Consider the following 21,940-nt stretch of genomic DNA (forward strand, 5'->3'; position numbering starts at 1 on the left):
CCCCTCCCCTCCCCTGCCCACCCCTCCCTGACTCCCAGGCCCTCACTGCTGCCTGCAGAAAGCACTTACAGTGGGAAACACTTGGGAAGGGCTGTCCTCAGGGATGAGGTGACGGCCACATGAGAGCGGGCTGGGTAGCACGGGCTGTGGCGGTCCCCAGGGCCCGATCTCGGCTGGGGCTCACCGGCCTCCAGCTCACAGCGGAGCCCTTCCGGGGGCCTTGCCTGCAGCTGGACAGGGTGGCCCGTGTGCCCGCTGGGGGGGGGGGCGGGGTGGAAGGCACCTGGGCTGTGGCTCCAGGGCTCCCAGGGTGGGTGGTAAGTCTTCCCCGAGGCTGCGTGAGCTCTCCAAGCGCACAGAAGACCCCCCTGCGCCCCGACACTCTGTCTCTGCACGCTAACCACGGCCGGGTGTCGGCGTGTGATTTCCGAGCACCTTCTTTCCTTCCGTCCCTCCTTCCAAAATCCCCTCAACACCGGCCGTGTGCCAAGCACCGCCAGCCAGACGCGAGCTCCCGTCCTCACGGGGCCTCTGTGCAGGCTGGTGGAGACAGAAAAGAAACAGTAGGAAAAGAATCTGGCGGTGAAAAGGGGGACGTTCCAGAAACTGGCAGGGGGAGGCTCCTGTACCTGAGTGGTCGGGAGAGCCTCTCTGAGGAGGTGACATCTAACTTGAGACTTCATCAACAGGGCCAGCCCCGTGAAGAACTTTCCAGGCCCAGGAAGCAGCAGATGCAAAGGCCCTGAGGTGGGGACAAGCCTGGAGCCCTCAAGGGGCAGAAAGTGGCCTCTGGGGCGGAGCAGATGGGGACAAACACACTGTGGGACGGGGCTAAATGGCCAGTGTGATTTACTTTGGGCTATTTAATTTTTTTTATTGTGGTAAAATACACATAGTATAAAACTTCCCATTTTAACTATTCCTTCCCTTTTCTTTTTTCTTTTCTCTTTCTTCTTTCCTTTTCTTTTTCTTTCCTTTTCTTTTCTTTTCTCTTCTTTTCTTTCCTTTCCTTTTCTTTGTCTTTCCTTTTCTTTTTCCTTTTCTCTTCTTTTCTTTCCTTTTCTTTTCTCTTCTCTTCTTTTCTTTTCTTTCTTTTTTCAGAGACAGAGTGCACAAACAGGGCAGAGGGAGAAGGAGAGAGAAACCCAAGCAGGCTCCACACTCAGTGCAGAACCCAACTCAGGGTTCCATCCCACGACCCTGGGGTCATGACCTGAGCTGAAATCAAGAGTCAGACACTCAACCGACTGAGCCGCCTCTTAACCATTTCTCACGTGGACAGTTCGGTGGCACTAAGTCCATTCACCTTGCTGCGCAAGCACCACTGTCCGTCTCCAGAACTTTCTATCGTCCCAAATTAAATCTCTGTCCCTGTCAAACACTACCTCCTCATTTCCTTCTCCCCCAGCCCCCAGAAACCTGTGCTCTACTTTGTGTCTCTGTGAATTTGGCTGTTCTAAGCGCCCTAGGTAAGTGGAGTCATACAGTATTTGTCTTTTCGTGTCTGGCTTCTTTTACGGAGCATCACATCCCGAACGTTCGGGAGGCGTTGGCGTTTCCTTCCTTTTTAAGGCTGAATAACATTCCATCGTATGGCCGGACCACACTGTGTTTATCCACCGATAGATGCTTGGGTTGTTTTCCCCTTCGGTTACTATGACGAGTGCGGCTTTGAACGTGTCCGCACCAGGGAGGGGTTCCGGATATGCAGTGAGTGCATGGCTGTATTAGTGTTTCTTTCTTTTTTTTTTTTTTATTTTGTTGAATGTTTATTTATTTTTGAGAGAGAGAGACAGAGCATGAGCGGGGGAGGGGTAGAGAGAGAGGGAGACACAGAATCGGAAGCAGGCTCTGGGCTGTCAGCCCAGAGCCCAACACAGGGCTCTAACCCACGGACTGAGAGATCATGACCTGAGCCGAAGTGGGACGCTTCACCGACTGAGCCACCCAGGCACCCCTGTGATGGTTAATTTTATTTGTCAACTTGACTGGGCCACCGGTTGCCCAGATAGCTGGTTAAACATGATCTCTGGGGGGGCCGGGGAGGGTGGTTCTGGAAGAAATGAGTAAAGCAGGTGTCCCGCCCCAATGCAAATGGGGACCGTCCCCTCCACCGGGGGCCCGAATAGAATGAGAAGGTGGAAGAAGGTTGCATTTAACTGCCTGGCCCTGAAGTCCGCGGGCCCGGCCTGCAGGTGAGCCCATTCAAGGACAGCAGCCACAGGCCCACCATCTGCACCGGGAGAAGGCCTCTCCCCGCCGTCTCTCCGCGGGACCATTTCCGCTTTCTTGCCTCGGATTTAGAGCCTCTCACTTTTTTACGTCCTGCCAACTGGCCTGGAGCTCGGGGGGAGTTTAAATCCCCCGGGTTTCTGCCCCAGCCTGAGGGAGGCCGACGTGTCACCAAGAAAGTGATGGGGCGAGAGCAGCGGCCTTCGGAGGTCGTGGTCTTTGGAGGATCCGATGACAGCCTCGGCCCCTTCCCTAGGACACGTGCACTCACACGCTCACACACACATCCACACCACACATTCACACAGGTGGCTCCCCACGCGTAGGGAGGCCACGGGCCTGGGGCCTCTATGTAGGAAGCCTCTACGAGGCTCTTGGGCTGCGAAGGGGCACGTGGGGAGGGAGGTGTCGCCCAGAGTCGGGGAGGGGGCCCTGCCCCTCCCAGAGCGGGAGCAGTGGCACTGGGGTCCCTCTGCCGACTGGGCCGGAGGCTCGAGGGACGGTGCCCCCCAGTGTCCCCCAGGTGAGTTCCCCCACCTGCAAGGGGGCCCCAGGGCGTGAGGCTTCCTCGAGCTCAACACCATCTTAAACACGCGACCCCGTCAAGCCAGCTGGCCCTGCGTCAACCCTGCGGGGGGGATACTGCTGGACTCCCATGTTTCACAAGGGGAAAGTGACACCCAGAGCAGTTGGCCCGCCCAGGGTCACACGAGGCTGGAGTCCGGCCCTCTGGCTCTGGAGGTCTTAGCCCTTCACTTGACTTCAGATGGTGCCCCTGTCGGGTCAGGTCTTTGCCCATTTCCCTCCGATGTCCAGCCCTTCGGGGAGACCCTGAGCCTTTCAGCTGCCCCAGCAATTTCCTCGTGTCTGTCAGCACGGCCCGCGGTCCCAGGCACTGGCCGGGGCGGGTCGCCCTGGGGCAGTGGCCACCTTCCTCACGGTCTTGTTGTCACCCGGTTCTCTCCACCCTCTCCAAGGCTTAGGTCTCTGAAGGCAGTTGGGGAGAAGGAGGAAGAACTCACCACGATGAGTAGTGACCACGGCCCCACGCCGGGCGCCGGCCCTGGGCACGCACGGGACACATGCCATCTCGCTGGCCTCTCGCACCTCCCCGTCGACTGTCTCGTTTACAGGTAAAGACCAGGAGGCTCCTTGGGGCGCCTGGGTGGCGCAGTCGGTTAAGCGTCCGACTTCAGCCAGGTCACGATCTCGCGGTCCGTGAGTTCGAGCCCCGCGTCGGGCTCTGGGCTGATGGCTCAGAGCCTGGAGCCTGTTTCCCATTCTGTGTCTCCCTCTCCCTCTGCCCCTCCCCCGCTCATGCTCTGTCTCTCTCTGTCCCAAAAATAAATAAACGTTGAAAAAAAAAAAATTAAAAAAAAAAAAAAAAAAAAAGACCAGGAGGCTCCAGAACTCACGGAGCCTCGGTGATTTGCTCAGAGTCCTGGTGAGTGTGAAAGGCGGGCTGGAACCCAGCCCCCTGGGCCCCCGACTCTCAGCCCCAAGTGCATTGCCTCCCGCGGGTCGCTCCCAGCTGACCCCCGCGTCTTCAGTGCCCGTGACTGCAGCTGCTGGGCTTTGGGGTGGCCCGCTCATGTCCCCGGGGGGCTCGACGGCTCTTCCTTGGGCGGGTGGTGTTAGGAAAAGGGCTCCCGAGTTGCTGGCTCACAGACAGAGCGTGCGTGAGAGAGTGCCGCGGTTGGACGTTCCAGCCTGGACCCAGAGCGGGCCTCCGGAGCGGGGTCAGACTCCTCCCGGCCATCCGTCACTCTTCCCACGCCCCCCTGTCATTCTGGGGGGTCAAGCGCCGCCGTCTGGACTTGCCCAGTGGCAAGCTCGGTCATGCAATCAGTCACCAGTGAATTCATTCTGCTCTTTCATGGCTCACAAGCGCTCGGTGGGGCCACCCGATGGGTGGGTCGTCACTCGTTGGCTCCTGGTCTCAAGTGCCTCTTCCTGCAGCCACCTGACTCCTCTCTGCCTCCACCCGCTCCCCTTACAGAAACAGGAGGCTCGGGAAGCAAGTGATCGTTCCTGCTGGAGCGGCCGGGCAGAGCCAGAGTTCTTGGCTCTGTTGACCTACTTCCTCCTGCTGCGAGTGAGGCCTGCTTCCAGCCCTGGGGAGCAAAGGCTGTCCTTGTTTCTCTGCTCCTCTCTGCTCCGGGGAAGAGGCCACACTTGTCCCTCTTCTGTGCGAGGGACAAGCTCGTTTGCCCCGGTGTCGCCGTGAACCACCGACCCTGCGTTCCTCAGAGACCTGGACACATGGGTCTGAGGACGGAGCCTTCCAGGCCGGGCCCTTTGTGTACCGAAGGTGCTTGACGAATCCTGGTTACATCAACGCATGACATCCTCGGCTCTCCCGGCGGCTGGGATGAAAATCGTGAATTCCTTTAGTTAAGAGTCCTTGCCTGGGGAGCAGTCAATTTCATGGAGGGGGCTGTTCAGAGGAGAGAAGGCTGGTTGGTGCCTATCTAGCCATTCAGAGTCATTTCCTGCCCCTTCTGTGGCTGGAGCCGTCAGAGGGCATCTTGGGATATAAGTACGACAAAGGCAGATCCTCGTACGTTTTGTTCACGGAGTGTCTCCCGCCCGTGCGACAGCAGGTGGCGCATAGTAGGCCCTCAGTAAACCAACAGGGAGCTGACGGGGGACAAGAAAATACTCTGTGGACCTCCCCCACCGACCTCTCCGTCTTCGCCTGTCTTTTAGCTCCGCTGAGGCACCGTCTGTATCGACGCGGACGTGAGAGCGACCTTGGTTAAGGAGTTTCTAGACCTTTTCAAGCAGAGGCCCTCTTGGACCACCGTCTCCGGTGGCGGTGGCCGGACCGGCCGCACGTGAGCCATATCCCTGGGTCTCAGGCGTCAGCTGAGGGGGCCGCGGCCGCAGGAGACCCTGGCTGACGGAGATAACATTTGACAAACAGGGGGATTGTGTCTTCCTCCTCCGCCCCTCTGTTAGATATCCGGCGTTCTTTATGGCTTTGCTCAGGTAGATCATTCATTGCCATAAATTTTGTTATCTCCGGCGCTTTTCCAATTATGGATAACAACAGAAAAGCAGTCATTGGTTTCTAAAAGGTCATCAAGATATAGAGCCCGTTTGGGAAGGGAATGACTTATGCAGTGGGCTTGTATAAATCTGGAGAAGTTTTATGCACAAGTTGAACAAGAAATGTAAGTGAGAGTCATAAAATATATCAAGATTTATGGCGCCGCAGCTGATGAAAATTGCCTCTCCTTTTGCTGTTTGTGTGGGAATTGTTTGTTCTTTCCGAGTGTTTTACATGGGGCTCGCGGGCCAACAAGGCCCCGTAAAGCCCCGCGAGTGGCCAGTGGCATCTGAGGGCATGGCGACCGTTCGTCACGGCATAGGGTCAGAACCGCGGGCCAGAAGGGGTCTGGGAAACCACGGCTGATCCCAGCGCCAAAGAGGCTCAGGCCCTTCCACGAAGCTGTTGCGTTTTTGGCGCCTGCCCACGGCGAAAACCATCGCTCCCGCGGATGTCCGACCAGCTGGTCACCACGTCACTCCTCTGAGACAGGGAGTGGGACATCGGGGGATGGCGGCCGGCTGTTACTCGAGGTGGTTCTCAGACGACCACAATGGACTCATTGCAGATTCCCAGCCTCACCCCCCTCAGAGAGCTGGGCTTTCCTGGTCGACCTTGGACCTAGGAGTGCACGTCCCAGATGTCTCATGGGCACCCTGAGGTTTGAGAGTGCCCCCCATGGAGCTCTTCCCTTTTCCTTCCCTTTTATGGACAAGAGGTGAGGTCCAGAGCCGTGAGTGGTATAGTTAGCGGCATAGTTGGGACCCTCTGCCTTCTAGGGACCTAGAAAAGTAGACAGGAGGAAAGTTCCAGAACCTGCAGTCAACATAAAAAGCTTCAGGGGAAGGGCGCCTGGGCGGCTCTGTCGGTTGAGCGTCAGACTTCAGCTCAGGTCATGATCTCACGGTCTGTGGGTTCGAGCCCCACATCAGGCTCTGTGCTGACAGTGCGGAGCCTGGAGCCTGCTTTGGATTCTGTGTCTATTTCTCTCTCTGGCCCTTCCCCTCTCGAGCTCTGTCTCTCTCTCTCAAAGTAAATGAATAAAACATACATATATATATATAAAAAAAAGAGGGGCACCCAGGTGGCTCTGTCGGTTAAGCATCCACCTCTTGACTTTGGCTCGGGTCAAGATCTCACGGTCTGTGGGTTCGAGCCCCACGTCGGGCTTTGTGTGGACAGCTCGGAGCCTGGAGCCTGCTTCGGATTCTGGGGCTCCCTCTCTCTCTGGCCCTTCCGCTCTCGAGCTCTGTCTCTCTCTCTCTCTCGCTCAAAGTAAATGAATAAAACGTACACATATTAAAAAAAGAGCTCCAGGGGGGTGGTGTCCTGGAAACTTCTAAATGCAGCCTCATCAGGAAAGGTCGTTTCCCCTGGAAGGCACTCAGCGGCCCAGCCCAGGGTCTCCGCTGCTCGTCAGCGCTCCGTGGCCCTGCCACGCCAGCATCATCTGTGGGGCCGTGTGCGGGTCAGTGTCTAACTGGCTTTCTGACGTTCGCCAATTCCCATGGTGTAAATACCCCCACTGCGGCCAATTTCACGCTTCCCTGACTGTGGACTTGGGAAGACAGCTGCAGACTTGGTGCTCACCAGCCGGTCTGGGCCCATCACTGCCTCTGCGTCCCAGGACGTGAGTGGGAGGTAGACAGAAATGGATCCGGCCTGAGGAGGAGGAGGCTGGCAGCTACTTGAAGGCTGGGCGGACAAAGAGTCGTGCGCAGGAGGCCAGCCGCTGGGGGCCGGGGCGGGGGCCGGGGGGGGGGCGACCCACGTGGGCAGGGAAGTAGCCAGCCTCGGGACCCAGGGGACTCGAGTAAGCCCAAATGGCCCTGGGGCTCGTGGTGTAGGCTCCCCGCAGGGCACGGGACCTCAGGCACAAGGCTGCTTGTCACCGGGTCCCAGACAGGGGCCTCTTACGCCTCTGGTGCCCAGGAATCTCCTTGCCGATCGATCGGAGCAGACGCTTCCTGCCGGACACAGGGCAGAGGTCAGAACAAAGTGCCAAGTCCTGCTCTTGAGATCTTCCTTCCTCGGACCGGCTACACCCCCTCGTCCATCGCCTGCTTCCGTCCCCTCCCACCCAGGCCCCACACTCCGGTGACGGCGTGGGACCCGGTGAGCCCCCCAGATGGCGGGTGCTTGGCTGCCTCCTGGGTCTGGCTTAGGCCGGCCCGCCACTTACAATATCCAGTGCACGGCTGTTTTTGGTTTTGTGGAAACCCCAGGCTTTCCTCCCGGCTCTCTGCCAACGTTGCCGCTTGGCGGGGACCTTTCCCGGTCCCCCCTCCTCCACCATGGACGGACCTCCCCCACCCTGACCCCAAGACACCGTGCACCTTCCCAACAGCGTGGATGACGTCGGCCCTGTGTGCTCATGGGCCCTTTCCAGTGACCTTGACGATGTTTCCCTCCACAGCGGCCGTTCGTGTGCCCTTAGGACTCCAGGCCAGTGGCTCCCCCGCCTCTGTGGCCCCCGTAGCACGTGGACCTCCCGTCCCAGGCCCGTGGACGGTCCCCCCGCGACGGGCTTGTCTGCATCGGTCCTTGGGCAGTGACCGTCTTCTTTCCCCCTTCTCTCCCTCCCGCCTCATTGCGCTCGATCGGGAAGAGGAGTGGTTTCGTGGCGAAAAACTCAGGCCTCTGGTCAGAGAGTCCTGGGTTCAAATCTCAGCTCCGCCATTTACGGCGCCTGTGATGGTATCTGTCTGGTCCGTTTCTGTGGGCCTTGCACGGGAGGACGCAGACAGAACTTCAGACAGTGCCTGGCTCATGGCAGGTGTGCCCTGTGGATTGTCTGAAGGTTTGTTGTCATAATAGTCGCTGTTGGGGCACCTGGGGGGCTCAGGCGGTTAAGCGTCCGACTTCCAGGTCGTGATCTCGCGGTTCGTGAGTTCGAGCCCCGCGTCGGGCTCTGCGCTGACGGCTCAGAGCCCGGAACCTGCTTCGGATTCTGGGTCTCCCTCTCTCTCTCTCTGCCCCTCCCCTGCTGGCCCTCTGTCTCTGTCTCTCTCTCTGTCTCTCTGTCTCTCTCAAAACTAACTACACATTAAAAAAAAATAATCACTGTTATCAGGCAGCCCAGCCTCTGTGATCATAGAGTGTCACCCCCTGTGTCTGTGCTGCCTCCTTTTTTCTCCAGCTGCGTCGTGTGTTTGCCTTACCGTGGCCGAAAGCCCATCAGGGCACACAGGGGAAGCCCTCACTGTGCCCGGCACACAGTGGGTCCTCCGTAACCGAGCTGAAGGGCTAGCCTGGCACCCTCTCTTCCCCCTGTGTCCTCCTCCTCGGTACCCTGTCCCTCACCCTCATCAGGGCGGCACACAGATGAGCTCCAGAAGGCTCCGGGTCACCCATGAAGGTGCAGCAGAGAAGTGAGGCCTCAGGAGAATGGCCTTGGGGTGAAGGGGCTCAGTCTGAGCAGAGACAAGGAGGCAGGACTGTTTCTCGCATTTATTATCTGTTTAAATTATCGTATTGTTTTTTATTTATTGAAATTCATTTGAATTTCAAATTTATTGAAATTTATTTATTTTCGAGAGACAGAGAGAGAGAGAGACAGAGCGTGAGCAGGGGAGGGGCAGAGAGAGAGAGGGAGACCCAGAATCCATAGCAGGCTCCAGGCTCCGAGCCGTCAGCACAGAACCCGACACGGGGCTCGAACTCATGAACCGCGAGATCGTGACCTGAGCCAGTCAGGAGCTTCACCGACTGAGCCACCCAGGCGACCCTCCTTCCCATTTAAAGCCCAGTTCCGGCCCCTCTTCTCACTGCCCCCTTGGTCAGGCCCCCAGCCTTCTCTTGGGGTCACAGCCCCTGTGTCTGACACTGGGCCAGGGTGGAATCTCCAATGACTGATGCGAGCCCGTGGGGGACAGGACGGGGGACAGACTGTCCCCACCAGGGCTCCTCTCCAGGAGAAAGGCCAGCTGTGAGGCTGTGTCGGCCGGCAGGCTGATGAGACTGTGGGCCAGCGTGCGGGTGCGTTTGTCATGCTGGAGAATGACAAAGAGGAAGCAGGTGTCTGACCTGTAATGACACAGCCCAGAGCAGGGGGGCAGAGGCAGCGACACAGTGTCATTTTTCAGCACATTTCCCTCCATTTAATGTTCCCATAGATTCTGGGACCCCATCATCTGATGGCTCATAGACATGTTTTACGGTGTCAGGACGTCGGGTCTCAGGAGAGGGAGAAATTAACTGTGAACTTACTCTCCTACAAAACCCCTCATTGTCTGCAGAATGCGAACTTGGTTTTGTTCCACCTTTCTTGGAAACGTGCTCAAGGTGAGGAGGATACAGGGGATTTGCCAGCCTCCTTGCGCATGTAAAGAAAACGAAAACGAGCTTCCCCACCTCCGACCTTCCTTTTGGCGTGGAAGGAACGGGCACATGTCTTCCTACTCCCCTCCGTGGAGCATTTCAGAGGCTCCTGCAACGGCAGAGAATCTGACGTTAAGGATTTCTCTACACCTTCTGCTATGGTTCTCTCTCCTCGGCTCTGTGATCAGGGAGGTCTGAGGAAAGAGATGGAAAGTTCTCTCTCTCCGTCTGTCTCGGAGGGATCGTGTTCCCGGCCACATGTGCCCCACCAGGGCCCATTGTGCAGTTTTGGACGCCGTGAGTGAGGATCTTCATTCAAGAGCCCCATTTCTTTGCAGAGAGGAAAAGAAAAGAAACGCGGGTCACGTTCAGGCGGGAGCCACTGCCCATACTGAGGTCCCGCAACGTCATGGGTCATCAGGGAAAGACCAGTCAGCAGTGAGATACCACGTCATGCCCACGGCATGGTTAGAATCGAGGCCGATGGTAACAGGTGCCGTCCAGGGTGTTCAAACAGGGGAGCCCTTGCGCCCTGCAGGTGGGGATGTGACATGGTGTGGCTGTTCTGGAAAACAGTCTGGGGGGGGGGTTCTTAAAAAGTTAAACACAGCATTACCTGTGGTCTGGGGCGCCTGGGTGGCTCAGTTGATTGAGTATCCGACGTCGGCTTAAGCGGTGATCTCACGGTTCATGAGTTCGAGGCCCGGGTCGGGCTCACCGCTATCAGCCTGTCGGCACAGAGCCGGCTTCGGATCCTCTGTGCCCCCTCTCTCACTGCCCCTCCCCCGCTTGCGCTCTCTCCCTCCGCAAAAAAAAAAAAAAAAAAAAAAAAATTACCTGTGGCCCAGCAATTCCACTCCATGGTATAGACCCCAGAGAATTGAAAACACGCGGTCAAACCAATACAGGCGCACATGTGCTCACAGCAGTGCTGTTCACAGAAGTCAAGAGGTGGGAGCCATCCCACGTCTGTGGGCAGATGAATGGAGGGACAAAGCCTGGCGCATCCAAACGAAGCCATATTATTTAGCCACACGAGGGATGAAGTCCCGACCACCTGCTACAATGTGGGTAAAGCTCGAAGACGCTACGTGAAAGCAACCAGTCCCTACTGCATGATCCCACTTCCAAGAACCATCCAGAAGAGAGTGGAGACAGAATGCAGAGCAGTAGGTTGCCAGGGTCTGGAAAGAGGAGGCAATGGGGAATAATGGCTTGGTGGGTCTGGGGTTTCCTTTTGGGGCGATGAAAATGTTCTGGAAAGACATAGAGGTGATGGCTGCGCAACACTGTGACTGTAGGAAAAACCCCTGAATTGTCCATTTACTTGAAAATGGTTAATTTTAGGGGATTCTGGGGGGCTCAGTCGGGTAAGCATCTGGCTCTTGATTTCGGCTCAGGTCATGATCTCATGCTTCGTGGGTTCGAGCTGACAGCGTGGAGCCTGCTTGGGATTCTCTCTCTCTCCCTCTCTCTCTCTGCCCCTCCCTGGCTTGCATGCTCTGTCTCTCTCTCTCTCTCAAAATAAACTCAAATTAAAAAAAAAAATTACAATAAAATGGTTACTTCTATGTTATGTGAGCTTCTTCTCAATTGAAAATACATTAAAACAAAATTTCCAGTAGGGCCCTGAGACATGAGCTCTGAGAGGCTGGCTGACACCTGGTGAATTCCTGCAAATGGGACCAGAGCTGGCTGTATTCTCCTCCAGAATTTCTTGCTTCCCGCATCCCAGCAGCGAAGGCTTGGCGAGAACATCAGGTAATGCATAAACTCCCTCCCGTTCCGGCCTTGGGAACCGGCCTGGACGGAGCCAAGAACCCAGGTGGCAAGGGAGGGCGACCCCATCACCCTAGTCATCTTCTTCCCCCCTGCGGGCCCCCCCTCCCCAAAGAGCCACCTGCCCAAACTCTTTAGCCCGGGCCAACCGCTGCATGGGAACCGGTACCCGCAAGGGCCTTGGCCACCGGCCAGGAGGAAGCCGAGCTCCGGGGATGCTTCCCTGGTGCCCACGAGACGTGGTGCCCCTCTCTCCTCCTCCCCTCCGCGGGCTTCAGGAAGGCCACCGCTTTCTCTGCCTCCGTCTCCTGCAGTGGCCCGGGGACGACCTTCAGGCCGGCTTCATAAATGGTGTCTGTACAAGGAAGGATGGAGTCTTCGTTCTGGATGGTGCCTGGGGCCCAGGCAGCCCCTAAGCTTTTCCGGGACGATGGTGGAGGTTCTCCTGCTCATTCTCCCCGGGACCACGTTCTTTAGAGCTTCCCCTGCCGAATCCCACCGCGGCGTGGGATTCTGAGAAGTCTACCCGAGGGCCCAGGAGGAATATCAGGCCCGTAGTGGGATCTTGCCTGAACCGGGGAGAAAGACAGACCCCATAACGGACACGGCCGCTCCCCAGACGGGAGGATCCAGGTACGGATGTGAAAAATCGTACTCGATCTTCATCAGCTAAAGCCCCCGCCCCGCCCCCACTGCCCCCAGCAATGGAGCCCGAGTAATCCTCAGCGAGAGAGGATAATTAATTCGCAAAGGCCCACATCCCGGGGCCTCGGCCCTTTGACGGGAGCGGAGGAGGGGAGGGAGGGAGAGAGAGGAGCTAAGTCTGTCGGAATAATCCCTGTCTCGGGGCAGGATGGTTCCAGTCCTAATGAGACCCCCGGGCATTATCGCCGCGTGGATTGTCTATCACGGCCGGGAAAAGGACGAGCCCAACTTTCTTTCTGAATTTGGACTGACTTAAAGAAGTGGCATCGCATTTGAAGGACACCCAATCAATCTGTTACCCTCGCTGCATGAAATTGTATTTGCTTCCCGCTTTCTATCTCGCTGAGCGCAGCTGGGCTGTAAGTCATTGGTGATAACATTCTTTATTATGCCGTCCTGTTTATGAACTGTGCCTGGAAAGAGGTGATAGAAATATGCAGCAATATGCAAAGGGACGGGGGGGAGGGGGGGAGCAAATGCTAGTTGCCAGGGCAACAAAGGGGCTATTTTGGGCATCGGATTTTGCGGATGATGAAAAAACCATTTTCTTGCGATGCTTGGACTCTCCCCTCCCCCCGCTCCTGGAAGTGATGAATTCAGAGCCGAATATTTGGGAAAGGGGACGGCTTAATTTCTTAATTAAAAATGATGCTATTTTCCCTTCTACCTCCTTTAAACATGGATGGAAAAACAAACCTAAGGGTGTTGATAAGCATTCTTGAGTGGAAGGCGAGCTTCCGTTCTGGTAGAGAGCGATGTGTGAATAATTTACTAATCTTCACCGATCCCCGCCATCTCCCCCCACCGCACACACCCACCTCTTTTTCCCTACACCGACTTAACTCTGATAAACTCCCCGAGCAAAATCCCCGAGCTCTGGACCTCAGCAAAATCTCAAAACCCGCAGGTGTTTACAAGCAACCTGAATTCCAATGAGTTTCTCGCCAGTTGGCCACCAAGGAGATGGCTGGGGCTGAGTGGAGACCACAGCTCTGGGCACGGGCGTCCGCACGAACAAAGGAGAGGGACCCTGCTCCTGTCCCTCCGGCCACGCAGAAGATTTCCCCGGGGAGGGGGCTTACCCTCTGCGGGCGCCGAGCCCCGCCCACAAGCCTGGCGTGTCCGCACCCACGGGGCGGCGTGTGCGCGCCCTCTGGATCCGTGCCCGGCGCGGGCCATCCGGAGCGCTGCGACCGTTTTCGCGAGAAGGAGGAGCTGGTGTTTCCACCTGGCCGCCTCCGGATTGTTGCTTCCCTGGTTCTCCAGGTGGGGTCCCCTGACCAGCAGCACATCGCCTGGGGACTGTTGCAAAGGCACATTGGGGGAGCCCCACTCCAGGCTCGCTTCGCCAGAAATGGATCCCCTGCGTGCTTGGCGGCGTATGTCAGGGTGGGAGCGGGGTGGGTAAGTTTTCCTGTTGGGGACGTCCAGATACGCTCCCCCTGTCCGCCGGACTCTGGACTCTGGTATCAGGTCTAAGATACGCTGCTAGGCCCAGGGAGCATCTTGCAAGACCAGTCGGTTCTTGGAAGATTCCATAGGTGTCCAAATGGGTGGGACGGCAGGGGAAAGGGTCAGGGCTCTTGTTCTGTGGTCGGAATGGGTTTGTGCCATTGAAGAACTTTTTTGTGCCTCTGGCTTTGAGGCAATGGGCCATGCCGTGTTCTTCCCAGAGACTCCCTTCTGCTTCGACCCCCAGAAAGCAACGCCCTGAAGATGACTGTTGTGGGCTCATTGTGGGGAGGTTCTTGACGATACATCAGGGGAGAGGGTGACCGGTGGCTTCAGATGTGGCCCCTTCCTGTGGGATGTCACTAGAGCATCAGTGCCCCGAGCCTGAGGAGAACGCTAGGATTTAAGCTTTCTTTTAAAAATGGACTTTCAGGGATGCCTGAGGGGCTCTGCGGCCGACTTTGGCTCAGGTCACGATCTTACGGTTCGTGAGTTCGAGCCCCGCGTCGGGGCTCTGTGCTGACAGCTCGGAGCCCGGAGCCTGCTTCCGATTCTGTGTCTCCCTCCCCTCCCTGCCCCTCCCCTGCTCACACTCGGTCTCTCTCTGTCTCTCAAAAATGAATAAACATTATACATTTTTAAAAAAACTTTTAATTACACATCATCGGATTCATACATACTCTGGAAAATACAGAACAGAAGAAGGAAGCAAACTACACGTTTTCTGGCTGCACATAAAAGATAATGTTTTTCTGCCTTTTTTCCTTTTTTTTGGTTTTTGTTCTACTCTATTTTATTTTCACAAACTTGAGCTCATATTGTATTCTTTTTTTTTTCCAGCTAACATCATAATGTGAACATTTCCCCATCTTCAATACATGCTTGCATTGTTTTAGCAGCTGTTTTGTAATGTGGACGCGTCATAGTTAAGCTTCTTCTGCGAATACCTTATTTCCCGCGTCTCTTTCAGGATCTGGAAGTGGCAGCTTGCGATTTTAATACCAAAGAGAGCCGAGGGCGCGGAGAGGCAGAGGTGAGTCCCTTTGTCTTTGACGCCTGGCATGCCGGTGGATGCTGGTGGAGGAGAAACCGATCAGTCAGTGGGGTCTGAAGTGAGTTTCTGCGGTGACATTCGGGGTAGGAGACGAAATTACTTCCCCCGGGGCAAGTGGCAGCGTTTGGCATTTTGAAGGTTGGCAATGAGATAAATGCAGTAAAATAGGAACTCGCACAAAGCTTCCCTTTAGCTCCCTGGAACGGGGCTGTGGCAGGAGGAAAAATGGGGGACAGGCTGGTCTGGTAGGGTTCACTCCCAGGGGACAGCCTGCCCCTTAGGGACCAGAGAGAGCCAGGGGTCAGCCCAGAGTCCCATGGGGTGATATTTCTGTTCCATTTTATCCCCTCTGGGACCACACTTTTGGGTCTCTGCACCTGTGAGTGGGAGCAAGTGAAATCTCTTCCGCGGACAGAATCACGGGTGTCGGGGGCACAGGGACGTCTCCTGCCCGCTGACATCCGAGTGTTCGTGTTCCTTTGCGTCTCTGCTTTCCCACGAGTTTGGACCTGCACTTGGTCTCCAAAGCCGACCAAACTGTCCCTTTCTTCCCATGGTTCCCACCCAGCCACCTCCACTAGCAGGGGGCCCCCAGAGACCCTCGGGTTGATAAGCAACAGCGGACGCAGGGCTCTCCTTTCCAAGGAGTTATGCCGGCTGAATGTACTGCTTCGTAAATGCCAATGTCCCGTGACTCGCGGGGGTGGGGGTGGGGGCGGGCTTCGAAGCTGTGACACTGTTGACAGGTGTGACGGGAGAGTCCTGCCCATTGCGGGGCGGGAGAAGCATCCCTGGTCCCCACCCACTTTGTGCCTGCAGCCCCACTCCTCGTGACATCCGCAGATGCCTTCAGACGTTGTCAGTTATCCGCTGGGGCGCAAGCCCGCGCCTGGTTGAGGACAACGGATGGAGAACACCGTTCCCCAAGGTGTATTCCGGGGAACCGAGTCTCGTGGGACCCTGCTAACAGCTACTCTCCGAGAAACAACCAGGTTCCAGTATGAGCTAATTTGAGACACCGTGGGCTGGAGGAAGTTCATCCGTGCTGGCTCTGCTCCGACCTCATTTTTCCTGGCCTCGTGTGCTTTCCTGAGTACCCGCTGCTCCCACTCACGCACAGCCTCCCCCATGATCAACACCCCCACCAGAGCGTACATTTGTTGCAACGGATGAGGCTCCGTGGACGCGTCGTATCGCCCAAAGTCCACAGTTTACATTAAGCTTCGCTCTTGGTATTGGACACGTTATGGGTTTGGACAAATGCAAAATGACGTGTTTTCATCATTACGGTATCATCCAGAGTAGTTTCACGGCCCTGAAAATCTTCAGGGCTCGCCCCACTCATCCCTCCCTCCTTGCCCTGCTAACCCCGGGCAGCCACTGATCCTTCTACTGTCCCCATAGTCCTGCCTTTTCCAGAACGTCAGACAGAATCACACAGTCTGTACTCTTTTCAGACCGCCTTCTTTCACGTAGTGAGATGCATTTAAGGTTCCTCCGTGTCTTTTCATGGCTTGATAGCTCATTTCTTTTTGTGCTGAATAACATTCTGCTGTCTGGCTGGACCGCAGTCTATTTATCCCTTCACCTCCTCAAGGGCATCTTGGCTGCCCCCCAAGTTTTGGCAAGCATGAATCAAGTTGCTATAAGCAATCCACGTGCAGGTTTTTGTGCGGAGGTAAGTTTTCACCTCCTTTGGGTGAATACGCTGGAACACGATTGCTGGGTCGTGTGGTAAGAGTCTGTTTAGTTTCATAAGAAACTGCCAAACTGGCTTCCACAGTGGCTGTGCCATTTTGCATCCCCACCAGCAGTGAGTGAGTTCCTCCTACTCCATATCTCCACCAGCGTTGGGTGTTGGGCCAATCTAAGAGGCATGTAGTGGTGTCTCATTGTTGCTTTAATTTGTATTTCCCTAATGACATGATGTAAAGCATACTTTCATGCTTATTTGCTATCTTATATCTCCTTTGGAGAGCTGTCAAAGTCTTTGGCCCATCTTTAACTGGGCTGCTTGTTTTCTTATTGTTGAATTGTAGGAGTTCTTTATATATATCAGGTAATAGTCCCTTATCAGATGTGTCCTTTGCAAATACTGTCTCTCAGTCTGTGGCTCGTCTCCTCATTCTTTTGAACCCACTTTTTGCAGAGCAGTGGTTTTTAATCTTAACGAAGCTGGGCTTATCAATGATTTCTTTCATGGATTGTCCCTTTGGTGTTATGGCATAAACTTTTAATTTCGAAATAATTTTAGATTTCTAGAACAGTGCAAAGACCGGGCAAAGGGTTCTGTTTGACAGTGGTTCTTAATTGGGAGCGTCCCCGCCAGGGGACATTCAGCAGGGTGAGGGGACACTGTGGGTTGTCACATGGGGGGGTGGGTAGGTAGGACTGCTCCTGGCACCCAGTGGGGTGCCGCTAAACATCCTAAAATCCACAGGATGGCCCCACCACAAGGAAGGATCTAGTTCAAAATGTCAGTAGAACCGAGATGGAGAAGCCTGGCCACATGTCCTTCGCCAGCTTCTTGAATGGTAACATCTTTTTTTAAAAATGTTTATTTATTTATTTTGAGATGGGGGAGGGGAAGGAGCACCAACAGGGGAAGGGCAGAGAGAGAAAGAGAGAGAGAGAATCCCAAGCAGGCTCCATGCTGTCAGCACAGAGCCCAATGCAGGGCTCAATCCCATGAACGATGAGATCATGACCTGAGCCTAAATCCAGAGTCAGACGCTTAACTGACTGAGCCACCCAGGTGCCCCTGAAATGTTAACATCTTAAAATAACCATGGGACATTTGCTAAAACTGAGAAGTTAACGTTGGTACAATACTGTTATTTGTTGGCTTTAAAAAAATATTTTTAAACATTTATTCATTTTTTGATAGAGACAGAGCGTGAGTGGGGGAGGGGCAGAGAGAGAAGGAGACACAGAATCCCAAGCAGGATCCAGGCTCTGAGCCATCAGCACAGAGCTGGACGCGGGGCTCAAACTCACGGACTGTGAGATCATGACCTGAGCTGAAGTCAGAGGCTTAACCCACTGAGCCACCCAGGCGCCCCCCCTTTTTTTTTTTTACTTTCTTGACAAATTTTTAAGTGTATGGAATACTACTGCTAACCGTAAGTGCAACATTGTACAGCACATCTCTAGACCTTTCTCGTCTGGGTAACTGAAACGTCACGCACATTGAGTCACGTTCCTGCTTGCCCCCTCCCCTCAGCCCCTGGCAAATTCTGTTCTACCTTCCGCCTCTACGAGTTCAAGTTCGAGCGCTTTCATTCTCTCATATAAATGGAATCCCACAGTATTTGGTCTTCTGAAACTGGCTTAGTTCACGGAGCCCCACACCCTCAAGGCTCATGCATATTGTAGCTGGTGTCAGAATTTCCTTCCTTCTTAAGACTGAATACATAATATCCCATCGTATGGATGAACCACACCTTCTGTATCCATCCATCTGCCGGTGGACGTTTTGGTTGCTTCCACATCTTTGCTGTTGGGAATAACGGTGCGATGAACGTAGGAGGGCGATGATCGCTTCAAGATCCTGACTCTAATTCTTTGGGAGAAATTGGCACCAGTAAGATTGCTGATAGTTCTATTTTTAACTGGCTGAGGAAACTCCGCACTGTCTTCCACAGTGGCTGTGCCATTTTACCTCGCCACCAATGGTGCACGGGCCTCCCAATTTCTCTACCTCCTCCCCGGTACGTGTTTTCTCTCCATATGTAGATCTTTTTAATGGCCATCCTAACAGGTCCCAGTGAGATGGTTTTGATTGACATTTTCCTGATCAGCCATGTTGAATATCTTTTGATATGCCCGTGAATACATCCATTGGCCATTTGGATGTCTTCTTTGGAGAAATGTCCCTTCGAGTCTTTTGCCCATGGTTTAATTGGGTTGTTTGGGTTTTTCTGCTATCGAGTTATAGGAGTTCCTTGTGTGTTGCGGGTATTGGTTCCTTATTAGATGTGTGGTTTGCAAATACCCACTGCCCTCCTTCAGCTTGTTTTCTTTCTTTCCGGATCGTCTCCTTTGCTCTGATCACTTGGCTTTTTAACACTTTTTCTTTCCCTTTTTTTTTTTTTTTTTTTAGTTTTTTTTTTTCCCAACGTTTATTTATTTTTTGGGGGACAGAGAGAGACAGAGCATGAACGGGGGAGGGGCGGAGAGAGAGGGAGACACAGAATCGGAAACAGGCTCCAGGCTCTGAGCCATCAGCCCAGAGCCTGACGCGGGGCTCGAACTCACGGACCGCGAGATTGTGACCTGGCTGAAGTCGGACGCTTAACCGACTGCGCCACCCAGGCGCCCCAACCTTTTTTTTTTTTTTTTTAATATTTATTTATTTTTTTGAGGGACAGAGTGTGAGTGGGGCGGGGGCCGTGGCGGGGGCAGAGAGAGAGGGAGACACAGAATCCGGAGCGGGCTCCAGGCTCTGAGCTGTCAGCACAGAGCCTGATGCGGGGCTGGAACCCACGAACCGTGAGATCATGACCTGAGCCGGAGTCTGATGCTTAACCGACTGAGCCACCCAGGCACTGCATGTTTCTTAATTTTTTTTTTAACATTTATTTATTTTTGAGAGACAGAGAGAGACAGAGCATGAGCAGGGGAGGGGCAGAGACAGAGGGACACACAGAATCCCAAGCAGGCTCCAGGCTCTGAGCGGTCGGCACAGAGCCCGACGCGGGGCTTGAACCCACGGACTGTGAGATCGTGACCTGAGCCAAAGTCGGACGCTTAACCGACTGACCCACCAGGTGCCCTGACACTTTTATTTCTTTACCCCACGTCCGCCATCTGCCCTCGCTTAAGTCACCAGTGCTCTCAGACAAACTGTAAGTGCGCAGAAGAGGCCTCCTCCGTGGGGTGAGCCGTTTTACAGAACACAACTCTTCTGTCGCACAGATCACCTTTGCATCGTTGATTTGTTTGGCAAAAATCACGTTAGGCCCAGCTTTACACAACCAGAACCCAGGTGCACTTTCCAGCAAAACATGAACAGATCTGCACGTGGGAGGCGGCGGGGGGTGGGGGTGGGGAGGTCTGGCTGGCCGGACACAGAGCATGGGGACCTTTTCGGGGGACATCAAGTCCGCTCTGTTGAGGACAAGCCATTGACTAGAACGGGCGTCTAGGAGCTATTGGCATCCATCCCACGGTAATGACCGACCGCTCATTCACTCTTGAGTGTCCCCAGGCCTGAGGCTCTGAGGGGGGTCACAGTGGGAGTCAGGTGCTCCCTGGCCTTGGCAGGGTTGAGTTCCTGTGGTACCCAGTTCGGAGGAATCAGCTCCTGGGCTCCCCGCCCCCAACCAGGTTGGAGAGAGGTTTGGGGAGAAACCACCAATCACTTCCGTCTTTTTCAAGGTCTCTTCCGGTCCTGGGGGTCACGGCAGATCCCAGAGAAGCAGAGCCCTGACACCAGGGGGACCAGAGAAGGAAAAGCTCATTCAGCCGGGCGGCATAATTATCCCACAGAATAAGTGCCCCGGGTACGTGACCTCAACTCGAAAGGGCACAGCCCCCTGGGGGTCTGGCCGAAGGCCAGACTTGGCTGGACTTGGGCTGGGAGTCTGCCTTTCTAACACGCCCAGTGATGCTGGTGCTACAGGACCTGAGCTACATCAGAGAAGCCGGGGCAAGCCCTTGACCGGCCGGGAGAGAGGGCACCGTGAACAGCGGTGATCTTTAGATTCTCCGTGGAGCAGGGACAGCCCTGGGCCTTGAAGGCCGGGCAGAATGGGTGTCGTACTGGTTGCTGGGGCAACGTTCCATTTTCCTCCAAGCAGAGGTCCGACTTGTGCTGACCCCGATGGTGAAAACCGAAGGAAAGACGGATGGACGGACCGGGGATGCTCGTCCTCACTTAATTCAACCGGATTCATCAGAGACACTGGAGTCTGGCAAAGTAGCTACCTGGGGGCTTTGTGGGGGTGGAGGCGGGCTTTTTCAGCCGGGCAAGCTCCTGCCAGTGAGGACAGAGCTGTGTGCGGCTGAGACGGAGTCAGATAGCTTTGCCTTTGGGCCACCAGTGGGGTCCCTTGCCTTCCAAGGGCAAAGTTTGTGCTTTTAGAAATCTCTTACCACGGAAGCGATTAGCCAGCCAGACCTGTTGTCCTTTTGCAAGCAGCAAATTACCCAGGAAAATGTAATTACCCATTCACTCTGTTATTAGTGCACAGCTACGAAGATACTGAAGCAATGGCCCCTTTCATGGTATTTCAAAGCTCACTCCCACGATGCGTCCCTGATATTAAACACAATGAGACTTTTTTGAATTCAATTAAGCATTTGCCTACTGTGACTCTTTATTCATTGCAAATTGTCTCAGTAAATAATCTTCATCAAAAGTCAGAACCAATCCCCATTAGTTGTTTAGATTAATTAATGGATCCCCCCGGAGCCACCCAAATGAATTCAATTCGAACGTCAACAACTTGACCACGGAGTTTCCCAGGTTGGCATTAAGACAATATTAAACCTGGAATAAGTCACATTTAAAATGTTAATTCAGAGAAGCTCTCCATTTAGAGCATTTAATTAAATCCTTAAATAAACTGCATGGGCTCAGTACCAGATGGTTCTGCATTTTCATTGCGGCACCGAGCTGGCACAGTGAAGATAACCAGGATATATAGAGTAATAAAATCTAATCTCGTTTCCAGTGGGGAGATTCAGTGTATACACACAACCCAGGCTCAAATTGTAAGTTAATTACATTAACCCCAGTGTACTCTGGGATCTGAGCAGGCAGAGATGAAACTAGTCTTTTTCCTATCGTAAGGTTCTTTTCAACTTCACTATATTAATTTTTAGCCAAATACTAACTCATAAGGAAAATTGAAGTTAATGTAACCAAAGATAAAGTAATGCAGCCTTAATATTCTGAAGGGATTATGGAGACCCGTGAAAATACACTCTGCAAATGTCATTGACTCGGAATGGATTTATGGGGGGGCGGGGGGGAGGAAATGAAGACACGGAGAAGGCTCTTGTCTCCGCCCATTTTCCCCCCTCCCGCCCGAGGGTTAATAAAGGACTTAATCTAAGAAACTCGGTCCTGGAAATCACGCAGTCCCACGAGGGTAATGGAGAGCGTCTGTGGGGGAAGGGGCGCGTGGCCGCCGGGAGAAGTCACTCTGTCATCTCGGATGCAGGCGATGGGGCCCAGGTGTCTCCGGGCAGCAAGATTGCGTCCCCCTGCCCGCACGTGGTCCGTAAATTTCTATGGCTCAGCCCCTTAATCTCCCTGTCCTCGGAGCATCTGTCCTCTGCGAGGAGGGACGGGGCGAATGGCTCTTCCCAGCCTCCTTGGCGAGGTGCCCAGGGGGACC

The sequence above is a fragment of the Lynx canadensis genome, chromosome E1 (genome assembly GCF_007474595.2).
Source record: "Lynx canadensis isolate LIC74 chromosome E1, mLynCan4.pri.v2, whole genome shotgun sequence".
NCBI classification, from domain to species: Eukaryota; Metazoa; Chordata; class Mammalia; order Carnivora; family Felidae; genus Lynx; species Lynx canadensis.